The sequence below is a fragment of the Urocitellus parryii genome, chromosome 1 (assembly GCF_045843805.1).
Source record: "Urocitellus parryii isolate mUroPar1 chromosome 1, mUroPar1.hap1, whole genome shotgun sequence".
Lineage (NCBI taxonomy): Eukaryota > Metazoa > Chordata > Mammalia > Rodentia > Sciuridae > Urocitellus > Urocitellus parryii.
In genome coordinates this window covers 98,089,225-98,110,894 of record NC_135531.1, presented here as the reverse complement: position 1 = coordinate 98,110,894, position 21,670 = coordinate 98,089,225, and positions in this window count along the sequence as shown.

The following is a 21,670-nucleotide window of genomic DNA, read 5'->3' as shown; positions in this document are numbered from 1 at the left end:
CCATGTGCATCCACAAAATGAGGGACACAACCCCAAAGCCCTGAGCCCTAAGCCATAGGGTCAGCCAACAGAGCTACGCCCAGAGATGTCACCTGTATGTATGCTGCTCTAAATACATTTGGTTTGGCTCCTCCCAGCTTGCAGAGATCTCTGATGCCTATCCCATGGCCACATGTGACCTGGCAGACTCACACATGTGACTTCTCTTTCCACTGTGAACACTCCTAAACAAGCACTCTAGGCAGCTGGGGCTAAACCTGATCTCTCCTGAATTGCATCATGCAGTTCAGTAAGGTAGTTGCAGAAGTTGAGAAGCTGAAGAAACAGATACCAGGACAAACTCAAACTCCACAGGTCTCTGTTTTAACAGGATAAGAATTACAAATGGGGTTCATCAGGTGGTCAGACTACTGATGGATTATCTAGATATCTAGTCACCCAGGATTCTGAAGGGCTTTAGAACTAACTTTGTCTCTCTCTTTCTCTCTCTCTCTCTCTCTCTCTCTCTCTCTCTCTCTCTCTCTCTCCCTCCCTTCCTTCCCCCCTCCCTCCTTCCTCCCTTTCTCCCTTTCTTTCTCCCCCCTCTTCCTTCCTCCCTCTTCCTCCCTCCCTCCCTACACACACACACACACACACACACACCACACCAGAAATAAAACAGAAACTTTTTCATGATTTGTATAAACAATGCTTTCTAATGAACATGGTGTGTCCTATGGTTCTCCAAGCTCTGTCTAAATGGTTTAATGTTATCACCTGGTCACCAAATGTCCTGCATAAAGAAAGGATAGTTCAAACATTTTGTTTGAGAAAGACTCACAGCTGTGCAAATACAGTCTGCCTGAACATTAATCCATTTGTCAGGTGAGATTTCTTTCTTTAAATAGCAAAGATTCCAAGTGGGTGAATTAGTGTCTGCACTAGAAAAGTTCTCTGTTCTCTGGGAATTCAGACTCAAGTGTTTTCATGGGAAACAATGAACGATCCTCTCTAAACCAGTTGGCCCAAGAGTTTCAGCATCAAGTTTAATTCTGGACTATTCTGTGAAAGGTCTCTTAATGATTCTAGCCATTGCCCACTTATTCAAAAGCATCAAGTGCTTAGTGTGCCAGCCACAGAGGTGCATGCTAGGGGGACACAAAATGACCAAGAATCAATACCTTCCTCCAAGAAGTTGGCAGGCAATCTGAAAAGTAGATATATTTCAGTCATGCTTCTCAGAAGACCAGATAACTGAGCCCCGGGATGGAGGATTAGGAAGGCGAGGTGACAGGCAGAGGGTGACAGGCAGTGTGCAGAGACCTCAAGATAGAAAAGAAAGGTAAAAAAAGAGAAATGAGTCATTCAGAAGGACCAAGTAAAGGGAGCTTGATGGAAATCAAATCACATGGGACCATATGGATTGTTCTAAAGTGTGCAGCCACTGACAGAGTAATCTGAGCTGGTTTGTCTCTTTGAAAATGTACTCCTGGCTCTGGTAGACAAACTGGCAAATCACATTATACTTACTTTCTATGTCAAGGAATTAGTAATTCATATAGCTTCTCTACTTTATTACTTTTTCCAAAATGGCACAAACGTGCTATAGTACCTGACTTCCCACAGCTGTAAGAGATGCTGAGCAGGTTTAGCATCTTTCTCACTAAATCTAGTTACAGACTGTCATGGCTGGATATGAGGTGTCCTCCCAAAGCTCCTTTGTTAATTCAGGACTATATCAAGGTGCAATGATTAGATTATGAGAGCTGTTTCCCAATCAGTCCATCCTAGTTTGAATAGACTGTGTGGTAACTGTAAGCAGGTGGGGCATGGCTGGAGGATGTAGGCAACTGGAAGCACACCCTTCCCTTCCCTGGGCCCCTTCCCTGCTTCCTTGCCACCATGAGCTGAATAGCTTTCCTCTGCTGTGCCCAAAGGCCATGGTGCTGTGCCTCACCTCAGGCCCAGAGCTGGTTTCATTAAACCAGCTGACTGTGGACTGAACCCCTGAAACTATGAACCCAAAATAAACTTTCCCTCCTCTTGTTCTTCGTGGGTATTTTGGTCACAGAGATGGAAAGCTGACTGATGCACAGTACAAAACTCTTTCTTCTACCCTAATATTCAGGTGTTTGTAGCTAGCTAGTTGGAGTTGGCACTGAGTTGAAATGTTCTCCATCCCTGTTCTGTTCCTTAAGAGCTGCATCAGACTGGGTACCAGTCTGATCTGTCTTCCTGATAACTTACTTGCCCAATCTGCACTAGATGGCAACTCACTGCTGCTGCAGCAAGATCCAGCTCTTCTCTTTCTCTGTGTCCACCTGAGTTTTGCAATCTCTGATTCTTAGCTTTCTCCAGCCTAAGTGTCCTGAAATCCATCATGTCTCCAAAATCCTGGAGATGCACAGGGCTCACCAGGTTTGCCTGAGAGACCCCACTTGCTTGACTTGAAGTGAGTGGGAAGTGCCTTCCTCCTGCACAGGCTGGATTACCTGGGGAGCTGACTAAGACAGGGTTACTGGATGGGATGATTCTTAAGGAGATATTCTTAAGGGGAGCCTGAGAGATTGACGCTTGTCAATAGGGAAACAACGGAAGCAAATAGTTATGGAAGAAGGAGAGCAGCTGTGAGGCCGGTATCAACCTCAGCCATGCTTGCAGGGAGCCTGGAGCTCTAATAGCCTTTAGAATGGTTCCACGATGGTTCACTCTTCACACACCTGCATGGGTCAGTCAACGGACATGGATGCCCCAGGAAGGAGTGTGTCCTCAGACAAAGTAGTTCTCTGCAGTTGAGACCATTGCAAAGATATTTTCCTCTCCCTGCCCCAGACTCTCCAACTTCAACTGCTTTCTGAGCCAGAAAGAAGAAATCAGTAATGTAGGTGGATCTGGTTATAGAACTCAGAGGACTTTAAGGATGACTTTTGTTCATTTATAATTTTTGTTTTCAGGTTTGATTTATCGACTGAAAGTACTACATGCTACCTCCAGTAAGTTGTTACAAACCTGGAATGCAATGGGTGGCTGATTTGTATTATCACAATGCTCTACTGGGCTGCAGTTATTGAAAAAAAAAAAAAGACATTTCAAATGCTCCTTTCTTCAGTCAGAATCTTCTTTGGGGTTTGGAAAATGCAGTCATGACACACAAAGGCTTAGCATAAGGGGGCACATAGGCATTGCCTCCAGAGCTTTGCTGCTGACTGAGAGAGGTTTTGCCTTTGAAGCTGCTGCTTACTTTGAGTTAGGGCTATTCCCGAGGCCACAGCTTCCTGAATGCTCTCACGAGGAGCTTTATCAGGGGGACTTCAGCTCTCCTCTGCTGCCAATTATAATTAGCCCAGCCATGGGGAAGTCTGTTTCCCCTTTTTGTTTTGGGGATAATTAAATCAAATTGTTCTCCAGTTCTTCTGTTGACTTTCTCAAGGGAATTCCTGCAAGGCATATATGGCTGTCACTGGGATCTTATAAAAGGCATCTTTCCAGATTAAGTCTACTGTGTAGTTCTGCTATTACCAAGCCAAAAAGAAAAGGAAAGGAGAAGTAAATAGAAGAAACAGAGCAGGGAATTGGTGGGTTGCTGATCTTTGTCAAGATCTGGATTTTAAGTCGGGAAGTTTTATTCCTCCCTGGCTCATGGTGATATTGCAGATGTTACTGCCTTGCTTTCCTTACCAATAAAAATGAAGAGCATGACTATATTCCTATTTCCCCAAGTTTCTGTAACTCTGTGTATGGAGTTTCCTGAGCATGATCACGCTGCATCGGTTCAGACAGAACTCTGAAGTTGACAGACAGAGAAATGAGGGCTGGAATAGGAATAGGAAACAAGTCAGAAGAATAGAAGTTCATGAAAAGCAAGAAAAATAAGGGTCCTGCAAAGGAAAGGTTAATCCGCAGTGTCCAGAGCTTAAATAATACAAGGACTGAAATGAAATGATATTCAATTTAGAGACCTGTAAGTACATTGAAGAATTATCAGATATGTAGCAAAAGAAGTGGAAGGAAATATCCCAAACTATTATTACTAGTTTCTTTTGGGGGGAGAAGGAGAAAACTGGGAAGAAAGAAAGTAAAGAATAGTTAAGGATATTAAACTTTTTAAAAAATGCATGTTATTTGACCCTATGCTATTTTTGTAATTTCAAGAACTCCAAACATAAATCAGGGATGAAAAATAATTAACAAATAATTAACTGTTCTTCCAAGAAAGATTTATAATAAATATAAATGTTTACATAAGATTTTGTGGCTAAACAAACCCAAAGTAAAAAGGGGAAAAAAAAAAGGAACATTCATAGGCAGTTCCTCACCTTGGATCCCAACTTGACCATTCCACCTCTATTGCTCTTTTCCAAAAGTCTCTTCACTAACAAAAAATAGGGAAGAGCAAGCTAAGAAGAAAAAATGGGTCCTAGTATATAATAAACTGATCACCCAATTCATAGGCACCATTCTGGAGGCTGTGTTTGTACTATAGATTTTTCTAGGTCTTGTCTATTCATGAATGCTTTTTGAAATGCTAATCTAGGTTGCTTTGGAATTATCTTTGGAGGTTATCTTTGGAGAAGCCTTGAAATGGAATCTGATTGAGATACACACACCCAAAGAGCATGTTAGGAAGATCTGCCAGCAGTTCTAAGATAGCTTAACTTTAGGTGAAATGAGACTTACCACCAGCCTCAATAATAGACTTCATCCAAAAACCAGTGCAGAAAGAAAGTGTAATGATAAACTGAAGGAAACTACTATCTTAAGTTGTGTTTTATAAGGGTCTTTTTCATGGTTAAAAGCAATTAGTATTTTGTCAATCTCCTAAGACAACTTTTTAAAAAAATATTTTGGGAGGTGTTTGTAGAACAAAAAAGAAAAATCAAGCAAACAAACAAACAATAAAATCTTTTGAGATCAGGAAAGAAAATATTGTAAACTTGGGAACTACTGGATCTTTTAAAATAATGAGACAAAAAGGCTGGGCAGGGAGGGGGAAATGGGGGAGGAAACCCAATTACTTAACAGTAGAATTTTTCTCTTGTTCTTTTATGAAATACTTGAAAGTCTTTACTCTGAAACTTTATTCAATGCCATATGAAGGCATATGTCCTCTGGTCACAATAGTTCATCCTTCTCAGAATCTCTTTTCTCTAAGAAACTTTCCTTCCATCACTAATCATCCCCCATATTTTGGCTAAAATTTCCAGTGTTCAGAGTGAGCCAGGAGGATGCTTGTGGATACATACATGCCAATAATGATTAATTACATAGATAAGAACCAGCACAAATGAGTATAGAATAAGTAGTGAAGAGTTCTAAATAAGGTCATCATCACTCCTTGCTGACAGTCCTTCTGCCTAATTCATAGCAGAATTTGAAGTTGTCAAGGATGAACCACCTTAGCTATGTTGACTGTGACCCGCCCTTATGAGTCCTGCTTTCTCATATATTGAAGTTTGAACATTAGAGAAGCACGCCAAGGCAAGCATATAAAGCAGGGTATATTTAAAATGGTGTAACATAGACTTCTCCCAGGAGGGAGAAGGGGGCCATAGCTGGTATCCTGTTGTCCCAAGAAGCAAGGGGTTCTGCCTTTTTTTTTTTTTTTATGTCCTAGGCTTCCTTTGTTCTCCTGCTCTCTTTTCCATATCTCTCTCCTTCCTGCTAGTGAATAGACTTAGGAAATGCTCAGTGGGGTGGCCAAAAGGTGGGAACCAGGTGGGCTGAAGGGGGAAGGGCAGGATGGAGCAGCCCAGGTCACATTAATTAACTACTTAACAACTCCATGTAGGGAGGGGTAATTCTTGGGACAGGATACCTAAGCAAGAGGTTGGCACAGGAGCAGGTTATCTTCATTAGGGTGGAGGAAGGGCTCTGAAGGCATTTCAGTCCCTCAGAGGGTAGTCTCCAACCTCCAGGACTCACTCAAACTGGCTTCCTTGATCTGACCTGACTTGATTTACCTATCTAGACTGACTTCCTAATTCTGGCTTCAATGGCTTCCTATCAATTTGTTCCCACCTACAGACTTTCCTCTTTCCTCTACCCTATAGGAAGAAATGACTTCCTTCTACTCAAAGACAAATCCTTGATCCATTCCATTCCAACTTCCTCAAGGACTTTGTCCTACCACTGGTCCCTCCATCGTCCTGCATCTTGAGCCTCCTCTTTTCTCTATTTGATGTCCACACATCCAAGTTCTCTCCAATCTTTTTGCTCAGTCCAAAATAATATTTAGTTTGATTTCTACAGCATCCTTTGTACTAGAATAGTATCAGAGTTCTAAAGTTCCTCAAATTTTTTAAAATAAGGAGTGAACAAATGTATAAATGAATGAACTGAAAAACCTTTTGCTTGTGGAACAATGGTTCTTGGTCCAAGTTGTTCTGTTACTAAAATAAAATAATCAAAATATTTTCTCATTTTAAGAAAAACTCAGGTCTGGAGTTATCTTAAGCTCAAACAAACATGGCCTAAGCCTTTCATGTTTGCAACTGACCATTTGTATATTACACTCTACAGGGGTCCTTGAAGTCTGAAACAAGTTTAAACATCCTAGTGTACACTTGTTCCCTCATTCTTTTTTTAAATATTTTTAATTCTAGATGGACACAAAGCTTATTTTTATATGGTGTTTATTTTTTATATGGTGTTTATTTTTTATATGGTGCTAAGGATGGAACCCATTGACTCACACATGCTAGGCAAGCACTCTACAAGGAGTTACAACTCTCGCCCTGTACCCTCATTCTTTCTGTTTGTCTGGAACAGCTTCTCTGCCTGAACCTATCCCTATTCCCAATTTCCCCATTGGAGCAATGTCTACTTCGCTTTGTACAAAGGCCGCAACCAGCAGGATCAATGAAGGTGGAAATATCACCTTAAGCCCTTGCTCTGGGGCAAGGTGGCAGACAGCCCTGAGGAAGAGGTACTTTTTGTAACTTGTGTGCACAGACAGTACCTTTTGCTGTTAGTGCAAAAGCTGCCTAAAGCACTAGTGGGTGGCCATGTGCCTGCTGTTTTTAACTCCTGGTTGAAAACTCACCTTGATTCACAAAATAGCCAAAACCCAAATTAGCTCTTCTACTCCTATTTCTAACGTGGATGGACTAAAAATTATCTGTGGACCACTAAGAGGCTTTGCTGTTTCAACACATTTAAATCAGTCCCAGGTAAGTGTTTTGGGCATGGGTTAAATAAAGTGTTCCACTCTCCTCCATGAAAACATGTCACGTCAACATCTTTTCCAGCAGCAATTTTGGTTAAGAAACTGTTTTCGCTTTAGCAAAAGCAACCAACAATTTGTCCACTGGTTTGTGGGGTCATCTGCAGATTTTGTGCAATTTGGGGCTGGGGTGGGGGGGAGGTATGACAGCAGTGGCCTCAACCCTGAGAACTTAGTTCAGTGACCCAGCAAGTTGGGAATGTGCCCAGCCTGAATTAACAAGCATCAACCATGACTGTTTTTTCAGTTCACTAAATGCAGTACAAATCATGCGGTTATTTTACTTGGTTATACAGATTTCATTTTCAGTCTTTAGTTGTTTAAATTGTATCTTCTAAGTTGTGTTTCTTGGAATGTTAATATGTATTGCATGGAGGTGTGGGGGAGGCACACAGTAATTTGAGAAATGCTAGATTAAATACAGTTGAACAGATTTTTTTACAGCAGAATTTGTGGAAAACTTTTGATACAAAATAAATTATGAATCTCCAAGGACTGGAATGCTAATATGCAATATTCACATGCATATTTGTCCAAGAAACCTCCTTCAAAGCATACTTCCTTCAGGGCTGCTGTTTCACAGAACCCACTCTGGAAAACACTGGTCAAATATTCCCTACCAGAATCACTTCTACAACATTCCCCCAAGTTCCTAGAGAACTGGCACACCCCTTATAAAATTTCCTTTTCAATCATCATAATATGGAATCAGGCCAAATGATATTTTGAAAGTTGAATTTTGATAAAAGATAGTAATTAATTCTAAGTGATGGATAGTGAAAATTTGGGCTACTCAGGCATGATGCAATTTAAAATTTAGCTAGAGCTAAGAGAATTGAGAAATGCATCAGATTCGGAGTTTAATTCTATCTTTGGCTTAGGCAGGGCATTTTTGTTTATTTGTTTGTTTGTTCCCTTGTGTTTTATTTTTTTTTAGAGAATTTTCTTTTTAGAGAAAGAGAGATAATTTTTTTTTAATATTTATTTTTTAGTTTTCAGTGGAAACAACATCTTTGTTTGTATGTGGTGCTGAGGATCGAACCTGGGCCGCACGCATGCCAGGCGAGCATGCTAACGCTTGAGCCACATCCCCAGCCCCTGCTCCCTTGGTTTTAATTTTAGGGGTTTGTTTTATTTTGCCCTGAAATTCTCTATGTTGACTATAATAGTCTTTCCTTTCCTCTCTCCTAATTTTAGAAGAATTAATTTTACAATCTCCTCCAGATTTCAGATCACTGGTTCTCAAACTTTGCTATGTAACAGTACCTGTATTCACAGTGGATGTATGACATTACAGCTAGTCCTAAGCTCTATAACATAATGTTTTTTTCTTCTTAATTAAGTGCTTATCTTGCACTGTGACCCTAACTTTGCAATTTGAGGCATGATAGCAAAACTAGCAGGAGTTTCTTTTTCCTTCTTCACAATCTCACAGATAGAAGGTGCATTCTTACCATAGACCTTAGCAACCTCGGCACACCTTTTTTCCTTCCCTTCTTAACCTGAGAATGTTCACCTTTTCACATAAAGGAAGCACACTGTGGCATTTCTTTGGCATGTTTGAATCCCCAGATTCACAACTCTTGTGTTTTATGATCATTTGTGAGTGAAATGAAGATTTTTGAACACAGCACTGAGATACTGCCACAGTCCATCTGAGAGCCAGGATGGCTATCGAGCGAATAATGGGCAGGCGTCACATGCAGTGTGGCTGTGCTGGACAAGAGAATGGCTCACATCCCAGGTAAGACCAACCGGGTTTCATCATACCACTCACAAGTACATGCAACTGAAAACCTATGAATTGTGTATTTCTGGAAACTTCCACATAATATATTCAGACTACAGATGACTGGTTGCAGGGAACTGAAGTGTTAGAAAACAAAACCACAACTAAGGAAGAACTACTATTAATAAGAAGTATGAACAGGGTGGGATGGGGAGGGAGGTACAGGAAAGTAATTGAAGATGACCCATCTGAATCCCAGATGATGGCAGCAGAACCTGAGTTGTAGGAGCTCTCAATTTCATCTTACAAAGCTGGGTCTCTGTGATGTTCAAATTTCTGTGCCAACTTTGCTAGACCATAGTACCCACTTTTTGGTAAAACAACAGTCTAGATGTTACTAGAACTAATTAAAGTTGTGTTTAAATCAGTAGAGTTTGAGTAAAGCAGATTACCCTCCATAAGGTGGGTGGGCCTCATGCAATCCGTTGACAGCATTAGGAGAATAGGCTGAAGTTCCCAGAGGAAAAAGGACCTAAAGGCAGATCCTTAGACTGAGTTAGGCATCAACTGCCTCATCAGCTCTTCTCCAGCTCTCTGAACTACAGAGTTAGAACTGCCAGCCTCCGCCATGGTGTGAGCTCATATTTTTTTGAAATAAAAATCTCTCCATAGGTAGATACATGAACACACACAAACAAACACATACAGACATACCCTATTGATCATGGTTCTGTTTCTCTAGAGAACCCTGAATAATCTGTCTTACTTTCATCAGGAACGTGGCCTCTCTCACCTACTACATCTGTATTCTTCATTATAACTCAGAAGCAGAATAACTGTTTTAACAAAGTCACATACTGAATCCAAGCAACAGAATCTTTGTATTTGGACAAGGAGAATAAAACATCTTTACTTGACCAAATTAGCTGTTTAATTGCCCTTGCTCTTGTAGTTGAATGTATCATGTCAATTTTGAACATTTTTAATTAGGAGATTTATATTAGAGACCAAGTGTTAAAATTGTTTAAACTTGAAAGGCTTAATTTACAATGAAATGAAACAGATTCTGGTGGGTGTTTCTGAGCTGCCAATAAGGATTAATTTAAACTCAAATGTTGTTTATTGTTTTTTAATTATGTAATTGCTATTCACCCAATCTTCTTGATTTTTCCATGTTAAATTATCATGCTTGTATCTCACCCCAACCTCTCTGTTTAGTTAACCAATTAATTAAGGATGGGGATAGTTTGCATTTATTAGCATTCTAATGGGTGGATTAATTCCCTGTGGCCCAAACATCTACATGTGTTCGGTTTTTTAGTTCAATTTTATCTCTTTTTAAGTGATTTTTATTCTTAATTGCAGATACTAGAAATCTAAAACCATGCTCTTAAACATCGATTGCAATCCATATCACTAAAATTGCCTCTTGTAAATGAAGTTCAAGTGTTGGTGCAAACATTACATAGGAATCACACAAGGCTAGCAGTGGACTGAAAACCATCAGTACCCAGGGATTTTAAAATTCTTGGCACTTCTTCTCCTTGAGGTACCAAGGACCAACCAGCAACTTTGCAGGAACACCCACTGACCTGAAGATCATGCAAGTCTTCTTTCCTTTTTCCAACATCCACTGGGTTTAATTACACCAAATATTAAAAATTAGGACATTGACTCCACCAAAAGACAAAATTATAAAAAAAAAATAGTTTAAGAATCTAACTGGGTTTTGTGAGCAATTTATAAATGGAGGAACATCCTCTCTAAAGATTTAGGAAATATGCTCCACTAGACTTGAAAGACACTTGGTTTTCATCCTCTGGGGACAAGAGAACAGAATAATAATTTCTAAAGGGCAGATTGGTTAATATTGGGTTGCTTCCCATTACTTTCTTTGTAAGGCTCAAAGCAAGGGAACTGTCTTATCATGCTGAATAGGTAGGAAAGACAGATAGTAAAATAAAGGCAGGCAGTTAAGGAAATGGGTCCCTCAAAGGCTAAAATGTACAAGCTACGCCATAAAAATGGATTACCTGGTAGAAGCGTTCCAAAAATTCCAACTGACTTCATGATCCCAAAGAGACAGGAAGAGGAAAAGCAGGACAGAACAGGGTGAAAGCTAAAACCTCAGTGACTAAAAGAGCACAACCCAACTCAGGAGGCCGAGGCATGAGGATCATGAGTTCAAAGCCAGCCTCAGCAAAAGCAAGATACTAAGCAACTCAGTGAGACCCTGTATCTAAATAAAGTACAAAATAGGGATGGGGGTATGGCTCAGTGGTTGCTCCTGAGTTCAATCATGGGACCCCCCAAAAGAGGGGGGGCACAATCAATCAAAATGTTATGGGCCTGACCAGTAGGAGCCTTAGTATTTTACCAACACCTGATTAGCATAGACATTGAGCAATGCCCCTGCCCAGCATCTGTCCGAATCCCTGAACTAGTACACCTGAATGGCATCTATGGGGACCCTTCTTGCCCGGAAAAAGCTGTTTCCTTTCTTCTTACTTGAATAACTTCTACTTTAAAAAATTTTATTATTTGAGTTCACAAGACAAGAACCTGGAAAGGAATTGCTGGAGGGCTGCTGCTATCTGCTGGAACACCAGCAGGCATGGCTTTCACGGAGAGTTGCAACACAGACAGATCCCATCTGCCATGATTGTAACAGCAGAGAATTCCATTTTGCCTGCTGCAGCCTGCTGTCAACACTACCAGAGATTCCCTGTTACAGAGAGCTGTAACACAGATCCTGTCTGCTGCAATTGCAGCAGTAGAAAGTCTGTTTTCCTTGCGACATCCAGTTTCACTACTACAGCCCAAAACAATGATTTCCTTTACACTTCCTTGACTATCTCTGAAACAAAGATGTATCGATATATTTTAAAGAATCTCTGAACATGGACTACAAGTTCTTGCATTATATCCAGCAATCACAACAAGTCAAACAGTGGTAAAAGAGAGTTCTCTGGTTCCTGACTGGGAGAAACCATTTTAATCAATAGGTGCGTGACAGAAGCGTGGTTAACTGGTGGCTATTCATTAGAACCTACATTTCTTTGGAAAGAAATGTAGCTACATGATTTGTAGAGCCCAGTGCAGCCCTCCTGCTGGTGTTACAGAAGATAGCACCAGCCCTCCATGATTTGGAAAGAATCAGCTACATGATTTGTAGAGCCCAGTGCAATCTGAATGGCAAACATGGACATTGCACTTACCTCCTTGGCTCTCAGTGATACTTCATTCTCATCCCATCAATCTTCACTTACAAAACCCAAGCTCAATGATTAAATCATTAACCATTTCAAGATAGTAAGAGCAGAAAATAAAACCAAGTATAGATCCTTCTGAGGATGGGACCCCCTGTGACTGTACACAGGACACATGCCCATGAGGCTGTCTCTGAGAGAGGACAAAACTCTTTATCCCTTTATGTTGGGAGAAAGTTTTCACTTCAACTTATTTTTCTTTTTTCTTTTGGTGCCATGTTTAATTTATCTGGCAACTTTCCTTTTTGTTTAAATCAAAATATGCCAAAAATCTCTTCTAGTAAACTAGTTTCATATTTTCAGGTGTTCATAAATGAACCCTGACTTCATGTGGTTTGGGTCCTATGAGGGATCATATCCTGTACAGAAGAAAATTTAAGACTAGGACTTTAGAGGCCATGGTTGGGAGGGAAGCAGCAGAGATTAGGAATAACAACATCAACTCTGCAACCAGATGAAGATTTGTTCAAACCAAAGCTTTTTCACTTTCAGTTGTGACCTTTAGTACATTTAAAAATACTTCTCTTCCTGTAAAAGAAAATGGTGATAATGATAGTGCCTCATGGGATTGTTGATCAAACACAGCCTAGTGTCTACAAGTAATCCACATCATTTGGGGATGGTCACTAAGCTCTAAGCTCTTGAAGATCTAGAAATTTGATCCCCAACCCCCATTCCATCCCATCCTAGATTAGTATTCTTGCTGTTTTGTTAAACCCTTGGTGGGGCTCAACCTTTCATGATTTGCTCTGGCTCTGAGATCCTACCTGTGTGGACACCACTTCTTTATCCCAAAGTGCTGTCCCCAGCTGGACAACCCAGACATGAGTTAGTCTGGACATCTGGATTAAAATGTATGTAGACAAAGAGCTCATCAAGACCTTCATGAGGATAGCCACTGGTACAACAGGTAGGAAGGTGCAATGGATTTGCATTACAGAATTTTTAAAGATTGCTCTTAAAACTATTCCTTTGCATATTCACCAGTTTGGATTCTAATCTACCTCTATCTCAGGAGAAAAGAAAACCTGTGATATCCTTCCTCCTTGTTTTCTTCTTGCTCAGATCAACAACGGCTTCCTTGAGTACTGCTTGCTAAGTACTCCCTTTTAGCTGCACCCAAGTGACTCTTTATAAGGTGTTTTTCTAAGCAGAGTTTCTTATAACACTAAAGTTAGTATATATTACCATTTGAAGATGAGAAGATTGATTTTAACTCTCTCTTCTAAGATTATATAATTAGGAATTGGTGAAGTTAGAATCCAAAACCACTTTATTTCTTAATGGGAAGCCCAAATACTTTATTTTCAAATTTGAGGATATTTTATTACACATTCATTATATAGTAGCCTCTGTGCTAAGAGCATCACAATATTTAATTTTCAGAACAACCTTGCTAAGTATAATTATTGCCATTGGACAATGAGTTACCCATGGCATAGAAAGATTAAGTAACTTGTATACCTAATAATGGTACACATGGATTTCAAATCTAGCTCTATTGTAGTTGTTAAACTTTTACAATTTATTAAACAATTGCTGAACTCATGCAGGAACTCAGGAGAAAGAGCCCTTATTTGTATTGAATATGTTGGTGTGTATTCACTTATGTCTTCATCTGTCATAGCATCCCCTTTCTTCCTTGTCCTTCCATTCTACATGATCTCAGTACTTGAATTTTACAACTATGGCATATACCATAGAGTCATCATAATTAATAAGGAAAGGGAGAAATGCAACCATGTTAGTACTTAAGAACTTTAACTTGTTAAGAAGAACACAAATTAAGAATATTGGATTTAAAATATACTTGAGAGTATTTTAGTTTATTTTAGTGAGTTTGTTTGAATCATTGACATATTTATATAGGTTAGTAATAACAATAAGAAGGGAAAGATACTATACCATTGGAGAAAGGAAAATGGCATAATTTCTCTGGTTTCTAGAAATGTGCAACAGGAAGTGAAACCCAAACTCCAAACCCTATGTCACATGAGCACTTGCATCTCCCCCCAAAATAGTTCCTTTATCTCAAAAATTTGCTCAAGAATTTGAGATATGAGCATGCACGAAAATGTCCTTTAGATTTAGTATTCTTCTTTAAAAATCTCAGACTCACCATTCTGAAAGAAGTGAATTAACATGTGTAACATTATTGTAGCTTGCAACTTTCTATTTCTTGGCCTAATTTCACCATTCCAATCATTCAATCAACCATGCCAGGTACTTGCTAGGCTCCAGGGATCTAAGGCAAATAACTCATTTGCTTTGATGGTTGTCTACTGCTGATAATTTTTGAGTTGAGACTTAAAAGATAAGAAATGGTCAGGGACCTGAAGAAGAACATTATAGACAGGGAATATGATATACCAAGGGCCAAAGAGATAACTCTGCTAATTAGTTTTTTCTTTCAATGACTCTCACCTGAAGCCTGTATGATGTTATCAGGCCTGGGAGGGTCTCTGAAGTCTTGGTAGAGACAGTCAAGGGAGGACATGACTTTACCACTATTCATACCCTCTCACTGCTGTCATTAGATCTTCAAAAAGACCTATTCAACTAAATTATGAAAATAAGATATGGTAATGAATGAAAGTTACCACAGAACTGACTTTTCTTCCTGTTTGTATTAGTTTCTATGATAATTTTTGTGATTATGAGATTTTGAGTTTAACTTCAATGAATCTCTGTTCATTATTAAATATGTATATAAAATCAGCATTCCTGGTGAGCACACCCATGTGCCAGATAATAAGGCTTCAATTCCATGAAAATGTAATTTAAAAATTAGGTGTTTTTCTTCCCTGTTTACTCCATCTAAATCTCACTCTTCCTTCACATCTTTTTAGCATCATATCAATAAGGATTAGGAATTCTGGAAGCAAAAAATGATGATATTGGATGAATTAGAGAACAGGTAGACTTATCACTAAAAACACCAATCAGGGAGAATTCTAATGCCTCTAATCACTTCTTATAAAGACCTGGCAGGTGCAAACTTCAAGTCTGCCAACTATCCATCTACCTGCATAGTGACTGATGCTTTTGGAAGGAAGAAGAGCTTCTCTTTCTCACCCACTTCCCAAAGCTCACTTAGAGCTTCACTTTGTCAGGTTCTCACCTGAAGGAATGCTTTCAAGTGACAGGAGAACGTGTTAATCCCCAGACTTCTTTCTTGAATGCAGGAAGTACCAAAAATGTGTTCTCATCAGCTTTTTCACTGTTGTCACCCAAAAGACCTGACAAGAACAATTGGAGGAGGAAAGTTTGTTTAGGACTCATAGTTTCAGAGGTCTCAGTCCCTAGAAGGTCAGCTCCATTCCTCAGGGCTCGAGATAAGATAGAATATCATGGTGGAAGAATGTGGTGGAGAAAAGCAGCTAGAAACATGGCACCAGGAAGAAGAGAGAGAGAGTGCCACAAAGACAAAATATATACCCCAAAGGCACACCCCCAGGGGCCCACTTTCCCCAACACACTTTACCTGCCTACAGTTTCCACCCAGTTAATTTCTATCAGGGAATTAGTATACTGATTAGATTAAATTGCTCATAACCCCATAATTTCACCTCTAAACTTTATTGTCTCAAACATAGGCTTTGGGGGGACATCTCACATCTAAACCATAATAAAAGAATGATCCTGAGTTGACAAGAAAGAATTCATGCAATAAGCACTCACTATATATTGGATTATCTTGAAAAACTCCATCCTGGCATTTCAAATTTCTCTTATTTAAAATGAGAGATAATAATAGCAGATAGTGCCCACTTCAGAATGATAGAATACAGAGTAAATGAGTAATACATGTAAAATATTTCTAAATGTGTCAGGAAGAGCAGTTCTTAACTTTTTTTTATGTCATGCATCACTTTGGCTATGGATCTCTTCTCAAAAATATTATTTTGAAATTACAGATTATGAAAGATATTCAAAGGAAATAAGTTACATTTCAATATAATTATCAAAAAAGTTAATTGTTATATAGTGAAATTTTGCACACATAAAAGAAAATCTATACACCCAAAACTTAGTGGCAGTTCTAAATGGCTACCATGATACCAAATAAGTCAACATAAATGATATCCCAAGCTCTCTATGTGATGTGGTCTGAAAATGTGAGAATTCCTTTGGCAACAAAAATTGTCAGTACTGCTAATAGTACTGCAATCTATTGTCTACATCTATAATTGAATGTTAAGGATGAAAATAAAGTATATATTTTTTCACCTGCATTTACAAGTTAAGGACCCCAAATTGGAAAAATCAATGATCCCAGGAGAAATTGTGGGATTGCCTTACAGAGCTGGAAGTTTGGGGTATGGGATGATACCCCACCAAGCTCACCCTCTCATTTGGGAACCTAAGGCTGTGGTCTTCCTAAGATCAAGGAGAAGAAATCAGCCATCATCTCCATAATCTTTTCCTACTTCTACCAATTTTCTTACCCTCAAGAGCATCTTCCCATGGTGTGAGCAGGGGGCAGAAATAGTTAATGAATCTGAATGACCTAGCTACACACAGAGAGAACTCCTAGATCAATAGAACACCAAAACATTTGAAGGCAAATGAGAATAATATAACATATTAAATACTAATGCAAGAGACCAAATTATCCAAAGAACTAGATCCAAGAATTCCACCCATTTTAATTGTGTGTGGATAATGGTGACAGTAGGATCTAGTGGTAAGGAACACAGGCTTGTGGGTCAGACACATTTGGGTTGCAATGTTGGCTCTGTTACTTACTAATTATGCTTTGAGGCATATGACTTCATGTCTCCAAGTCCTGGTTTCCTTACCTGTAAAATGAAGGTAATAACAGTACCAACCACAGAGGTTTACTCTGAGGATTGAATAGGGTGAGTTTATAAAAGGTTTTAACACACTGACTGACACTGAATAAATGTTCAGTTAATGTCCACTTTTAGAAGTAGCACCACTATGTAAATTCTTCTTTTGTGTGTGCATGTGCGATGTGTGTTTTTCAGGCTGTGTGGGCAAAGCATCAGATGTCATGTATCACCTGCACAAACACGCTGCTAAATTACAATCCTGACTGCACTAAAGGAAATCAAACAACAGGCTCATGCTATCTCAAATGCCATGATGTGGAAGGAGAGCCAGTGGGGTGTCCCTTCTATAAAAACAGTGTCTAACAAAAGCAATGGTCCATTGCAAGACTTCAGTTGCAGGGCTAAGCTGACTACATTTTTGTTCTGCACTAGACCTGTAAAATCCTGTCATAGCTGTCTGCTTTGCAAATAGAGTTCAGTCCACTGCCAAACTCCAAAATAAGATGCTCAGCAACTTCACCCCAGCTGTTCACTTCAGTTAGCGCATGTCAATACAAGTGAGGTCTATTATGGTTCAGTGATTTTCCATCACTTGTCAGTCAGCACAGCCTCTTCCTGGTTCCCTCTCCCTTGTGGCGCCTGGACTTCTTAAAGAATTTTTTAACCACTTTGCTTGGGTACTGTTTCTCTAGTGCCTTCCTTCTCGTTTTCCTTTTGAATGTTTTATGAAAAAATTGGCAACAAGTCTGAACACTGGCCAGAAGATGAAAGGCACACAAGCTTGGGAACAGAAAAACGCACATGTTCCCCCCAAAAGACAGTCTCAAGCTTAAAACTTTAATCCCTGAGAAACTATTGTTTACATTCCCAGCATTAATTAAGCTAATAAATCTACCAGCATCCCAGCTAGCAATTTGTAGACAAAGACATATTCCAAAATAAATTCCTAGAGGCAAGACATATGAAGAATACCGGCTGGGTGGGGTAGGGCAGCATCTGAGAGCCTCTGCCTGGGTGCATGTCAAAGCCCACAAGTGACAGCCAGGGGAGGCCATGGCCACAGGGCAGCATCCCAGAAGATTAAGACCAAGAAAATTCAGGACACAAGAGATGCAAATATGGTCTGGAGACCACCAGATTCCCTCCAACAACCATATATTTATACAGCACATATATATTTATTTAGGTAGCTTAAAATTCATTGTTAAGCCACTTTAGGGTTGAGAAAACTGAAGCCTGGAGATGTTATGACCTGTTCAAAGTCATGTGCTAAAAATGGTGGAGCCATCTCCATTTCTTTATTATCATGCCAAGAGTAAAATGACAATCCTTTTGATTTCATTACCCTCAATAGTTGTATAATCCAATTTAACTATTGTCCCAGAGCTTCTATCTAGACAACTTTGCTTTTTTGTGAAAAAAGACAGTCATTTGAATTGGGATGCACTGGAACTCATTTCTCACAGTCAGCTCCCAAGCAGGCCAGAACAGACATTAAGAATCTGGATTTATTCTTAGAATACCTCTAATGAAGTCCTCCAGACAGCCATCACCTATCAGTTCCAGTTGGCAACATGGCATAAACCATCTGCTCAGTGTTGTTTTTTTCTAACTATATACTAGTGATACAGCCAACTGTAAGAGGGAAAACATTAAAAAGGGACTATTTTAAACTTTGCATTATTTTTTTCTACTTTGAAAACAACAATGGTACTTACAGAAACAGGTAACTTGTTAATGATCTTGTCCTTCCCTCAGTCCTGTATCGGTTGCCCTCCTGTCCCTAGAATCTTAACTATAAACGACATGGCTAGTTTTTCTCTTTCCCATATGGTTTTGGACTCTACCTATGACACTATAGTATGAGGCACGATAAGGAAGAAAAAAATGGCTATTTATTGGGTATCTGTTTTAGTCAGCCTTTTCACTACTGTGACTTAAAGACCTTACAAGAACAATTTTACAAGAGGAAAAGTTTATCGAGGGGTTCACAGTTTTAGAGGATTCAGTCTATAGAAGGCTAGCTCCATTCCTCGGGGCTCAAGGTGAGACAGAACATCATGGCAGAAGAGTATGGTGGAGAGAAGCATCTCACATGATGATCAGAAGGCAGACAGAGATCTCCACTCTCCAGATACAAAATATATACCTCAAAGGCAGCCCTCATTGCCAACCTCCTCCAGCCACATCCTACTTGCCTTCAGTCTTCACTCAGCTAATCCATCAGGGGATTAAGATTGGGTTAAGATTCTCATAACCCAATCATTTCTCCTCTAAACCCTCTTGTATTTTCTTATACTTGAGCTTTTGGGGGATACTTCACATCCAAACCATAAGAGCATCTGTTATGTACTAGGTATTCTTCTAGGAGTTGGAAGATAATAGTGAGTAAGGTAGGCTCTGTATTCTCATAAAGCTTGTATCTCAGAGGCGCAGAACCAATAATAAACAAATGAAAAATAAATATACAAGCTAACTTCAGTTATTAAAATGTACTTTTGGAGAAATAAAATATGGTGAATGTAATAGAGTGTGCTTTGAAGATGTCTCGATATTTCAGCTGAGAATACTGATGCAAAGGAATTGTTTGTTGAAGGTCTTGAAGCAAAGCACTTCAGGCAGACAGGACATGAACAAGGGCAATGAGCAAGTGTGGCAAGTTTGAGGACAAGGGAGAAGGCCTCAGTGGCTGGAGGGCTGGGGTGTGAGTAAAGGGAGAACAGGCAAAGAAATGGGAAGAGCCACAGCTTTAGTGCCTTAGAGGCCATGGTGAAGAGCTGGAATTTATAGACATCCTTTGGTCTTGATTCCAAGACCCACACATATATCAAAAATCCATAGATGCCCAAGTGCCTTGTTTAAAATGGTGCAGTATTTACCTATAACCTGTGCACATCCTCTGGTAAACTTTGAATCATCTCTAGATTAACTATAATGCCCAGTACAATGTAAATGATCCAGTATTTGTTGTACCTATGGATGTGGAATTGTGAATATGGGAGGCTGACTGCATTTTAAACTTATTTGAAAGCCACTGGAGGACTTTTGATGAAAGAGGGACCTGGAATTGATTTACAAGTCTTCAAAGCAAGAATAAAGCACAACTGCAGTCCTGAAGGAGCTGATGAGCCACATCACAATTATGAGGGTTAAGATTCTCATAACGCAATCATTTCTCCTCTAAACCTTCTCGTATTTTCTTATACTTGAGTGGAAGGATGAGTGTCGGGTGATGAATATAGGTTGTATACACTCTCCACTAACCTCAGCATCTGCAGGGAAAGTGGTGCTCCCATCTGGGCCACAACAGAGTCCATTATCGGGAGCTCAAGAGCAAAGAGTAAAATTAGCTCTTGTCTTTGGACCCGAGGGAAAATAGTCATCACTTTTGTTTTCTTATTGAAATGTGATTACAAATCTTTCAGACAGTACAATAAAATATTCCCATTCCCTTCAGGAAGGGTGTGTATGGTCTAAGTGCTGACATCCAATCTTTTCATCTTTTAATTTGTGGAACGGGGCGGCATAATCCCCTGAGCATTTTATACTCAGGGCAATCTCTCATGTGTTTGCTGATAGGGACAGTTGAAAAGGAATATTCAAAAATTTTAAATATAGTTAATGAAAAGTAATGTCCTTATTCACGTAATGTTTTTTACCCAGGAGCCCGTCAGTCCACAAAGAGCAAGTTCCTGTGGTCCAGTTCTCTGGATTCTCACAGTTGCCTGGTAACTGTAACAAACACTTTTACTTTGAATATTGGCCTTGGTTATTTGTAGCTCAAACAAAGGAACTGATTTAGACCATTTCTACCTTCTTCCATATCACCTTTTACTTTCAGTGATCTGAGAATCTCTCTGTACTTAGGTTGATTTTAAAGACTACCATGTTGGCCATGATCCTGTGTGTTGAAAAACAAAATAAGTCAATTGAATTGGGGAACTTTGGACATCCTGGACTGTAGAGAAATTGTGTACTATCTTCGGTGTGGCAACCCTTATAAGGGGAGGAAGACAGCATTTGTGCCAAATATGTGTGGTTTCCATGAATGCTGTCATTAACCTACATTAAATTTTTAAGTACTTTAAATGTTTAAGGGTTTATAAAGGACTATAACAACTACTTCAGAGAACGTATGATCCATCTCAGAAGAAGGTAAAACAAATAGATGAGAAGTTAAACAATACAGTGTAAGCTGAGTTACGTGATATGCCACAAGGTATTACATGATTCATGATTAAATGAAAAAAGTACAGAGTGAAACAAATGTAGGAAAAACTGAGCTCATGACCTTCGAGGGGGAAATTCATCTATTTATTCAATTTATTAATCATTTAACAAGTACTTGTGGTGTGCTCACTTTGCCAAGAGCTCTGCTAGGTTTGAGAGAAGAAGTGGTAAGCCAAGATGGTTGCGTTGTTGGATATGTGAATCAATTGGACTTTCTGGGAGGGGTTCCTCCCTGCTGAAATGTCATATTTCTTTTCTCTCACACTTTGCCTCCAGAAAGATGTACATGATCTGACTGTAAGATATCAGAATTTCCTGGGAATTGTCACAAGATTTAGAGAATTAGGGAACTATTCAGTTATCAGTTACCTGTTACCTTTCTTTTCACCAGTGTTGTCTGAGAGAGCACATATCTCAATTCAAATGCCTCTGAGGACTTTAGAGA